This window comes from Triticum aestivum, chromosome 7B (assembly GCF_018294505.1).
Source record: "Triticum aestivum cultivar Chinese Spring chromosome 7B, IWGSC CS RefSeq v2.1, whole genome shotgun sequence".
NCBI lineage: Eukaryota > Viridiplantae > Streptophyta > Magnoliopsida > Poales > Poaceae > Triticum > Triticum aestivum.
Window position 1 is genome coordinate 139,548,285 of NC_057813.1, and position 9,451 is coordinate 139,557,735.

Consider the following 9,451-nt stretch of genomic DNA (forward strand, 5'->3'; position numbering starts at 1 on the left):
CGGGGGTGGCGACGAAGGCGACGGGGGCGGCGCGGGGACGGGGCGCGACGAAGATGGATGATAACTGTAAATTTTTGTAAGTGCTGGTTATATATGGGAGGCCTTTAGTACTGGTTGGAGACAGGAACCGGTACTAAAGGTTAAATTTGGCCAGGCGAAGCGGTGGGAAGCGACCTCCTTTAGTACCAGTTCGTGGCTACACCCGGTACTAAAGACCCGCCATTTAGTACCGGTTGGAGCCACGAACCGGTACTAAAGGGGGAGCGCTCCCGTTCCGCTGTGCTCATTGTTTAGTCCCACCACGCCGAGCGAAGGGCAGCCGCGCTGGTATATAAACCCAGCCGCGGCTGCTCCTTCGAGCTCCTATATAATGTAGGCCTCTGGGCCTAACTTTGCCGCGCTGTCCTGTGAGCCTGTTGGGCCTTATGGGCCTGCATATGCATGCCCAAGGCCGAGCAGGCTCACTGGACAGCGTGGAAATAATTTTTTCATATAGTTTTTTTCTTTTGTGGTTTATATATTTTCTTCTATTTATTTGTGAATAGTTTTTTTGTTGTATTTAGAGTTTCTTACATTTAATATTAGTGTGTTTTATCATTATATTCATATTTTTAGTGATTTTTCAGTTTATTTTGAAGTGCTTTTCACTTTCATGGTGATTTAGCTCTGAAAACAAATCAGTAAATGCATCGAAAATAGCAAATTATGTCAGAAAGGGTTGAAAGTTGATGATGTGGATTTGAATTGTGCATCTGAACCAAAAAAGTCTGGAGTTGTACTAAGTTTTTAAAATATTGAATAGCCAGTGTACCAAATGAGTTTTCGTCCGAAACCCTGATACTTCCTAAGAGATTGTCCAGTTTGTACACGAAGTGCATCCAGTTTTTGCCGTAACCCTATCTACTTTTTTGCACATGCTATGCGGGTGAAATAATGATACCTTGCCAACTTTCAACCTTTTCAGAGTTCATTTTGTACTGCTTTTCACTTTCACGGTGATTTAGCTCAGAAAACAAATCAGTAAATGCATCGAAAATAGCAAATTATGTCAGAAAGGGTTGAAAGTTGATGACGTGGATTTGAATTGTGCATATGGACACAAAAAAGTCCGGAGTTTTACCAAGTTATTAAAATATTGAATAGCTAGTGTAAGAGATGAGTTTTCGTCCGAAACTCTGATACTTCCTAAGAAATTGTCCAGTTTGTACACGAAGTGCATCCAGTTTTTGCCGTAACCCTCTCTACTTTTTTGCACATGCTATGCTGGTGAAATAATGATACCTTGCCAGGTTTCAACCTTTTCAGAGTTCACTTTGTAGTGCTTTTAACTTTCATGGTGATTTAGCTCTGAAACCAAATCAGTAAATGCATCGAAAATAGCAAATTATGTCAGAAAGGGTTGAAAGTTGATGACGTGGATTTCAATTGTTCATCTGAACGCAAAAAAAAGTCCGAACTTGTACTAAGTTATTAAAATATTGAATAGCCGGTGTAACAGATGAGTTTTCGTCCGAAACCCTGATACTTCCTAAGAGATTGTCCAATTTGTACACGAAGTGCATCCAGTTTTTGCCGTGACCCTCTTTAATTTTTTGCACATGCTATGAGGGTTAAATAATGACACGTTGCCAAGTTTCAACCTTTCCAGAGTTCATTTTGTAGTGCTTTTCACTTTCATGGTGATTTAGCTCTAAAAACAAATCAGTAAATGCATCAAAAATAGCAAATTATGTCAGAAACGGTTGAAAGTTGATGATGTGGATTGAAATTATGCATCTGAACACAAAAAAGTCCGGAGTTGTACTAAGTTATTAAAATATTGAATATCCGGTGTAACAGATGAGTTTTCGTCTGAAACCCTGATACTTCCTAAGGGATTGTCCAGTTTGTACACAAAGTGCGTCCGGTTTTTGCTGTAACCCTCTCTTCTTTTTTGCACATGCTATGCAGGTGAAATAATGATATCTTGCCAAGTTTCAACCTTTTCAGAGTTCATTTTGTACTTCTTTTCACTTTCACGGTGATTTAGCTCTAAAAACAATTCAGTAAATGCATCGAAAAAAGCAAATTATGTCAGAAAGGGTTGAAAGTTGATGACGTGGATTTGAATTGTGCATCTAAATGCAAAAAAGTCCAGAGTTGTACTAAGCTATTAAAATAGTGAATAGCTGGTGTAACAGATGAGTTTTCGTCTGAAACCCTGATACTTCCTAAGAGATTGTCCAGTTTGTACACGAAGTGCATCCAGTTTTTGCCGTAACCCTCTCTACTTTTTTGCACATGCTGCGCGGGCGAAATAATGATACGTTGCCAAGTTTCAACCTTTTCAGAGTTTATTTTGTAGTGCTTTTCACTTTCACGGTGATTTAGCTTTGAAAATATATCAATAAATGCATCAAAAATAACAAATTATGTCAAAAAGGGTTGAAAGTTGATGACGTGGATTTGAATTGTGCATATGAATGCAAAAGAAGTCCGGAGTTTTACTAAGCTATTAAAATATTGAATAGTCGGTGTAACAGATGAGTTTTCGTCCGAAACCCTTATACTTCCTAAGAGATTGTCCAGTTTGTACATGAAGTGCATCCAGTTTTTGCCGTAACCCTCTCTACTATTCTGCACATGCTATGAGGGTAAAATAATGATACATTGCCACGTTTCAACCTTTTCAAAGTTCATTTTGTAGTGCTTTTCATTTTCACGGTGATTTAGCTCTGAAAAAAAATCAGTAAATGCATCGAAAATAGGAAATTATGTCAGAAAGGGTTGAAAGTTGATGATGTGGATTTCAATTGTTCATCTGAATGCAAAAAAAGTCCAGAGTTGTACTAAGTTATTAAAATATTGAATAGCCGGTGTAACAGATGAGTTTTCGTCCGAAACCCTGATACTTCCTAAGAGATTGTCCAGTTTGTACATGAAGTGCATCCAATTTTTTCCGTAACCCTCTCTACTTTTTACACATGCTAAGAGGGAGAAATAATGATACCTTGCCAAGTTCTAACCTTTTCAGAGTTTGTTTTGTAGTGCTTTTCAATTTCACGGTGATTTGGCTCTCAAAACAACTCAGTAAATGCAGCGAAAATAGCAAATTATGTCAAAAAGGGTTGAAAGTTGATGACGTGGATTTCAATTGTTCACCTGAGCGCAAAAAAGTCCAGAGTTGTACTAAGTTATTTAAGTACTGAATAGCCGGTGTAACAGATGAGTTTTCATGTGAAACCCTGATACTTCCTAAGAGATTGTCCAGTTTGTACACGAAATGCATCCAGTTTTTGCTGTAACCCTCTCTAATTTTTTGCACATGTTATGCAGGTGAAATAATGATACCTTGCCAAGTTTCAACCTTTTCAGAGTTCATTTTGTAGTGCTTTTCACTTTCACGATGATTTAGCTCTGAAAACGAATCAGTAAATGCATCCAAAATAGCAAATTATGTCTGAAAGGGCTGAAAGTTGATGACGTGGATTTGAATTGTGCATATGAGTGCAAAAAAGTCCAGAGTTGTACTAATTTATTAAAATATTGAATAGCCAGTGTAACAGATGAGTTTTCGTCTGAAACCCTGATACTTCCTAAGAGATTGTCCAGTTTGTACATGAAGTGCATCCAGTTTTTGCCGTAACCCTCTTTATTTTTTTGCACATGCTATGCGTGTGAAATAATGCTACCTTGCCAAGTTTCAACCTTTTCAGAGTCCATATTGTAGTGCTTTTCACTTTCACGGTGATTTAGCTCTTAAAACAAATCAGTAAACACATCGAAAATAGCAAATTATGTCAGAAAGGGTTGAAAGTTGATGACGTGGATTTCAATTGTTCATCTGAACGCAAAAAAAGTATGGAGTTGTATTAAGTGATTAAAATATTGAATAGCCGGTGTAACAGATGAGTTTTCGTGTGAAAGCTTGATACTTCCTAAGAGATTGTCCAGTTTGTACACGATGTGCATCCAATTTTTGCCGTAACCCTCTCTACTTTTTGGCACATGCTATGCAGGTGAAATAATGATATCTTGCCAAGTTTCAACCTTTTCAGAGTTCATTTTGTACTTCTTTTAACTTTCACGGTGATTTAGCTCCGAAAACAAATCAGTAAATGCATCGAAGAAAGCAAATTATGTCAGAAAGGGTAGAAAGTTGAGGACGTGGATTCGAATTGTGCATCTGACGCAAAAATGTCCGGAGTTGTACTAAGTTATTAAAATATTGAAGAGCCAGTGTAAGAGATGAGTTTTCGTCCGAAACCCTGATACTTCCTAAGAGATTGTCCAGTTTGTACAAGAAGTGCATCCAGTTTCTGCCGTAACCCTCTCTACTTTTTTGCACATGTTATGCGGGTGAAATAATGATACGTTGCCAAGTTTCAACCTTTTCAGAGTTCATTTTGTAGTGCTTTTCACTTTCACGATTATTTAGCTCCGAAAACAAATCAGTAAATGCATCAAAAATAAGAAATTATGTCAGAAAGGGTTGAAAGTTGATGACGTGGATTTCAATTGTTCATGTGAACGCAAAAAAAGTCTGGAGTTGAACTAAGTTATTAAAATATTGAATAGCCGGTGTAACAGAAGAGTTTTCATCTGAAACCCTGATACTTCCTAAGAGATTGTCCAGTTTGTACACGAAATGCATCCAGTTTTTGCCGTAACCCTCTCTACTATTTTGCACATGCTATGAGGGTGAAATAATGATACATTGCCAAGTTTCAACCTTTTCAGAGTTTATTTTGTAGTGCTTTTCACTTTCACGGTGATTTAGCTCCGAAAACAAATCAGTAAATGCATCGAAAATAGGAAATTATGTCAGAAAGGGTTGAAAGTTGATGACGTGGATTTCAATTGTTCATCTGAACGCAAAAAAAGTTTGGAGTTGTACTAAGTTATTAAAATATTGAATAGCCGGTGTAACAGATGAGTTTTCGTCCGAAAGCCTGATACTTCCTAAGAGATTGTCCAGTTTGTACACGAAGTGCATCCAATTTTTTCCGTAAGCCTCTCTACTTTTTTGCACATGCTAAGCGGGTGAAATAATGATACCTTGCCAAGTTTTAACCTTTTCAGACTTTGTTCCGTAAGGCTTTTCAATTTATGGTGATTTAGCTCTCAAAATAAATCAGTAAATTCATCGAAAATAGCAAATTATGTGAGAAAGGGTTGAAAGTTGATGACGTGGATTTCAATTGTTCATCTGAATGCAAAAAAATTCCAGAGTTGTACTAAGTTATTAAAATATTGAATAGCCAGTGTAACAGATGAGTTTTCATCCGAAACAGTGATACTTCCTAAGAGATTGTCCAGTTTGTACACGAAATGCACCCAGTTTTTGCCGTAACCCTCTCTACTTTTTTTGCACATGTTATGCAGGTGAAATAGTGATACCTTACCAAGTTTGAACCTTTTTAGAGTTCATTTTGTAGTGCTTTTCACTTTCACGGTGATTTAGCTCTGAAAACAAATCAGTAAATGCATCAAAAATAGCTAATTATGTTAGAAAGGGCTGAAATTTGATGACATGGATTTGAATTGTGCATCTAAATGCAAAAAAGTCCAGAGTTGTGCTAAGTTATTAAAATATTGAATAGCGAGTGTAACAGATGAGTTTTAGTCCGAAACCCTAATACTTCCAAAGAGATTGTCCAGTTTGTACATGAAGTGTATCCAGTTTTTGCCGTAACCCTCTCTACATTTTTGCACATGCCATGCGGGTGAAATAATGACACCTTGCCAAGTTTCAACCTTTTCAGAGTTCCTTTTGTAGTACTTTTCACTTCATGGTGATTTAGCTCTGAAAACAAATCAGTAAATGCATCGAAAATAGCAAATTATGTCAGAAAGGGTTGAAAGTTGATGACGTGGATTTCAATTGTTCATCTGAACGCAAAAAAAGTCTGGAGTTGCAGTAAGTTATTAAAATATTGAATAGCTGGTGTAATAGATGAGTTTTTGTCTGAAAGCTTGATACTTCCTAAGAGATTGTCCAGTTTGTACACGAAGTGCATCAAGTTTTTGCCGTAACCCTCTCTACTTTTTTGCACATGCTATGCGGGTGAAATAATGATACCTTGCCAAGTTTCGACCTTTAAAAAGTTTATTTTGTACTGCTTTTCACTTTCACGGTGATTTAGCTCTGAAAACAAATCAGTAAATGCATCAAAAATAGCTTATTATGTCAGAAAGGGTTGAAAGTTGATGACGTGGATTTCAATTGCTCATCTGAACGCAAATAAAGTCCAGAGTTGTACTAAGTTATTAAAATATTGAATAGCCGGTGTAATAGATGAGTTTTCGTGCAAAACCCTGATACTTCCTAAGAAATTGTCCAGTTTGTACACGAAGTGTATCCATTTTTTGCCGTAACCCTCTATAATTTTTTGCACATGCTATACGGGTGAAATAATGATACCTTGCCAAGTTTCAACCTTTTCAGAGTTCATTTTGTACTGCTTTTCACTTTCACGGTGATTTAGCTCTGAAAACATATTAATAAATGCATCGAAAATAGCAAATTATGTCAGAAAAGGTTAAAAGTTGATGACGTGGATTTGAATTGTTCATCTGAACGCAAAAAAGTCCATAGTTGTACTAAGTTATTAAAATATTGAATAGTCGGTGTAACAGATGAGTTTTCATCCGAAACCCTGATACTTCCTAAGAGATTGTCCAGTTTGTACATGAAGTGCATCCAGTTTTTCTCGTAAACCTCTCTACTTTTTTGCACGTGCTATGCGGGTAAAATAATGATACATTGCCAAGTTTCAACCTTTTCAGAGTTCATTTTTAGTGCTTTTCACTTTCACGGTGATTTAGCTCTGAAAACAAATCAGTAAATGCATCGAAAATAGCAAATTATGTCAGAAAGGGTTGAAAGTTTATGACGTGGAATTCAATTGTTCATCTGAACGCAAAAAAGTCCGGAGTTTTACTAATTTATTAAAATATTGAATAGCCGGTGTAACAGATGAGTTTTCGTCTGAAACCCTAATACTTCCTAAGAGATTGTCCAGTTTGTACACGCAATGCATCTAGTTTTTGCCGTAACCCTCTCTACTTTTTTGCACATGCTATGTGGGTGAAATAATGATACCTTGCCAAGTTTCAACCATTTCAGAGTTCATTTTGTAGTGCTTTTCACTTTCACAATGATTTAGCTCTGAAAACAAATCAGTAAATACATCGAAAATAGCAAATTATGTCAGAAAGGGTTGAAAGCTGATGACACGGATTTCAATTGTTCATCTGAACACAAAAAAAGTCTGGAGTTGTACTAAGTTATTAAAATATTGAATAGCCAGTGTAACAGATGAGTTTTCGTCCGAAACCCTGATACTTCCTAAGAGATTGTCTAGTTTGTACACGAAGTGCATCCAGTTTTTACCGTAACCCACTCTACTTTTTTGCACATGCTATGCAAGTGAAATAATGATACCTTGCCAAGTTTCAACCTTTTTAGAGTTCATTTTGTAGTGCTTTTCACTTTCACGGTGATTTAGCTCTGTAAACAAATCAGTAAATACATCGAAAATAGCAAATTATGTTAGAAAGGGTTGAAAGCTGATGACGTGGATTTCAATTGTTCATCTGAACACAAAAAAAGTCTGGAGTTGTACTAAGTTATTAAAATATTGAATAGCCGGTGTAACAGATGAGTTTTCATCCGAAACCCTGATACTTCCTAAGAGATTATCCAGTTTGTACACGAAATGCATCCAGTTTTTGCTGTAACCCTATCTACTTTTTTGCACATGTTATGCAGGTGAAATAATGATACCTTGCCAAGTTACAACCTTTTCAGAGTTCATTTTGTAGTACTTTTCACTTTCACGGTGATTTAGCTCTAAAAACGAATGAGTAAATGCATCGAAAATAGCAAATTATGTCAGAAAGGGCTGAAAGTTGATGACGTGGATTTTAATTGTGCATCTGAATGCAAAAAAGTCCGGAGTTGTACTAAGTTATTAAAATATTGAATAGCCAGTGTAACAGATGAGTTTTCGTCTGAAACCCTAATACTTCCTAAGAGATTGTCCACTTTGTACATGAAGTGCATCCAGTTTTTGCCGTAACCCTCTCTACTTTTTTGCACATGCTATGCGGGTGAAATAATGATACCTTGCCAAGTTTCAACCTTTTCAGAGTTCATTTTGTAGTGCTTTTCACTTTCACGGTGATTTAGCTCTCAAAACAAATCAGTAAATGCATCTAAAATAGCAATTTATGTCAGAAAGGGTTGAAAATGATGACGTGGATTTCAATTGTTCATCTGAACGCAAAAAAGTATGGAGTTGTAGTAAGTTATTAAAATATTGAATAGCCGGTGTAACAGGTGAGTTTTCGTCCGAAAGCTTGATACTTCCTAAGAGATTGTCTAGTTTGTACACGAAGTGCATCCAGTTTTTGCCGTAACCCTCTCTACTTTTTGGCACATGCTATGAAGGTGAAATAATGATATCTTGCCAAGTTTCAACCTTTTCAGAGTTCATTTTGTACTTCTTCTAACTTTGACGGTGATTTAGCTCTGAAAACAAATCAGTAAATGCATCAAAAAAGCAAATTATGTCAGAAAGGGTTGAAAGTTGATGACATGGATTTGAATTGTGCATCTGAACGCAAAAAAGTCCAGAGTTGTACTAAGTTATTAAAATATTGAATAGCTAGTGTAACAGATGAGTTTTCGTCCGAAACCCTGATGCTTCCTAAGAGATTGTCCAGTTTGTACACGAAGTGCATCCAATTTCTGCCATAACCCTCTCTACTTTTTTGCACATGCTATGCGGGTGAAATAATGATACGTTGCCAAGTTTCAACCTTTTCAGAGTTCATTTTGTAGTGCTTTCCACTTTCACGATTATTTAGCTCCGAAAACAAATCAGTAAATGCATCAAAAATAACAAATTATGTCAAAAAGGGTTGAAAGTTGATGACGTGGATTTCAATTGTTCATCTGAATGCAAAAAAGTCTGGAGTTGTACTAAGTTATTAAAATATTGAACAGCCGGTGTAACAGATGAGTTTTCGTCCGAAACCCTGATACTTCCTAAGAGATTGTTTAGTTTGTACACGAAATGCATCCAGTTTTTGCCGTAACCCTCTCTACTATTTTGCACATGCTATGAGGGTGAAATAATGATACATTGCCAAGTTTCAACCTTTTCAAAGTTCGTTTTGTAGTGCTTTTCACTTTCATGACGATTTAGCTCTAAAAACAAATCAGTAAATGCATCGAAAATAGGAAATTATGTCAGAAAGGGTTGAAAGTTGATGACTTGGATTTTAATTGCTCATCTGAACGCAAAAAAAGTCCGGAGTTGTAGTAAGTTATTAAAATATTGAATAGCCGGTGTAACAGATGAGTTTTCGTCTGAAACCCTGATACTTCCTAAGAGATTGTCCAGTTTGTACACGAAGTGCATCCAATTTTTTCCATAACCCTCTCTACTTTTTTGCACATGCT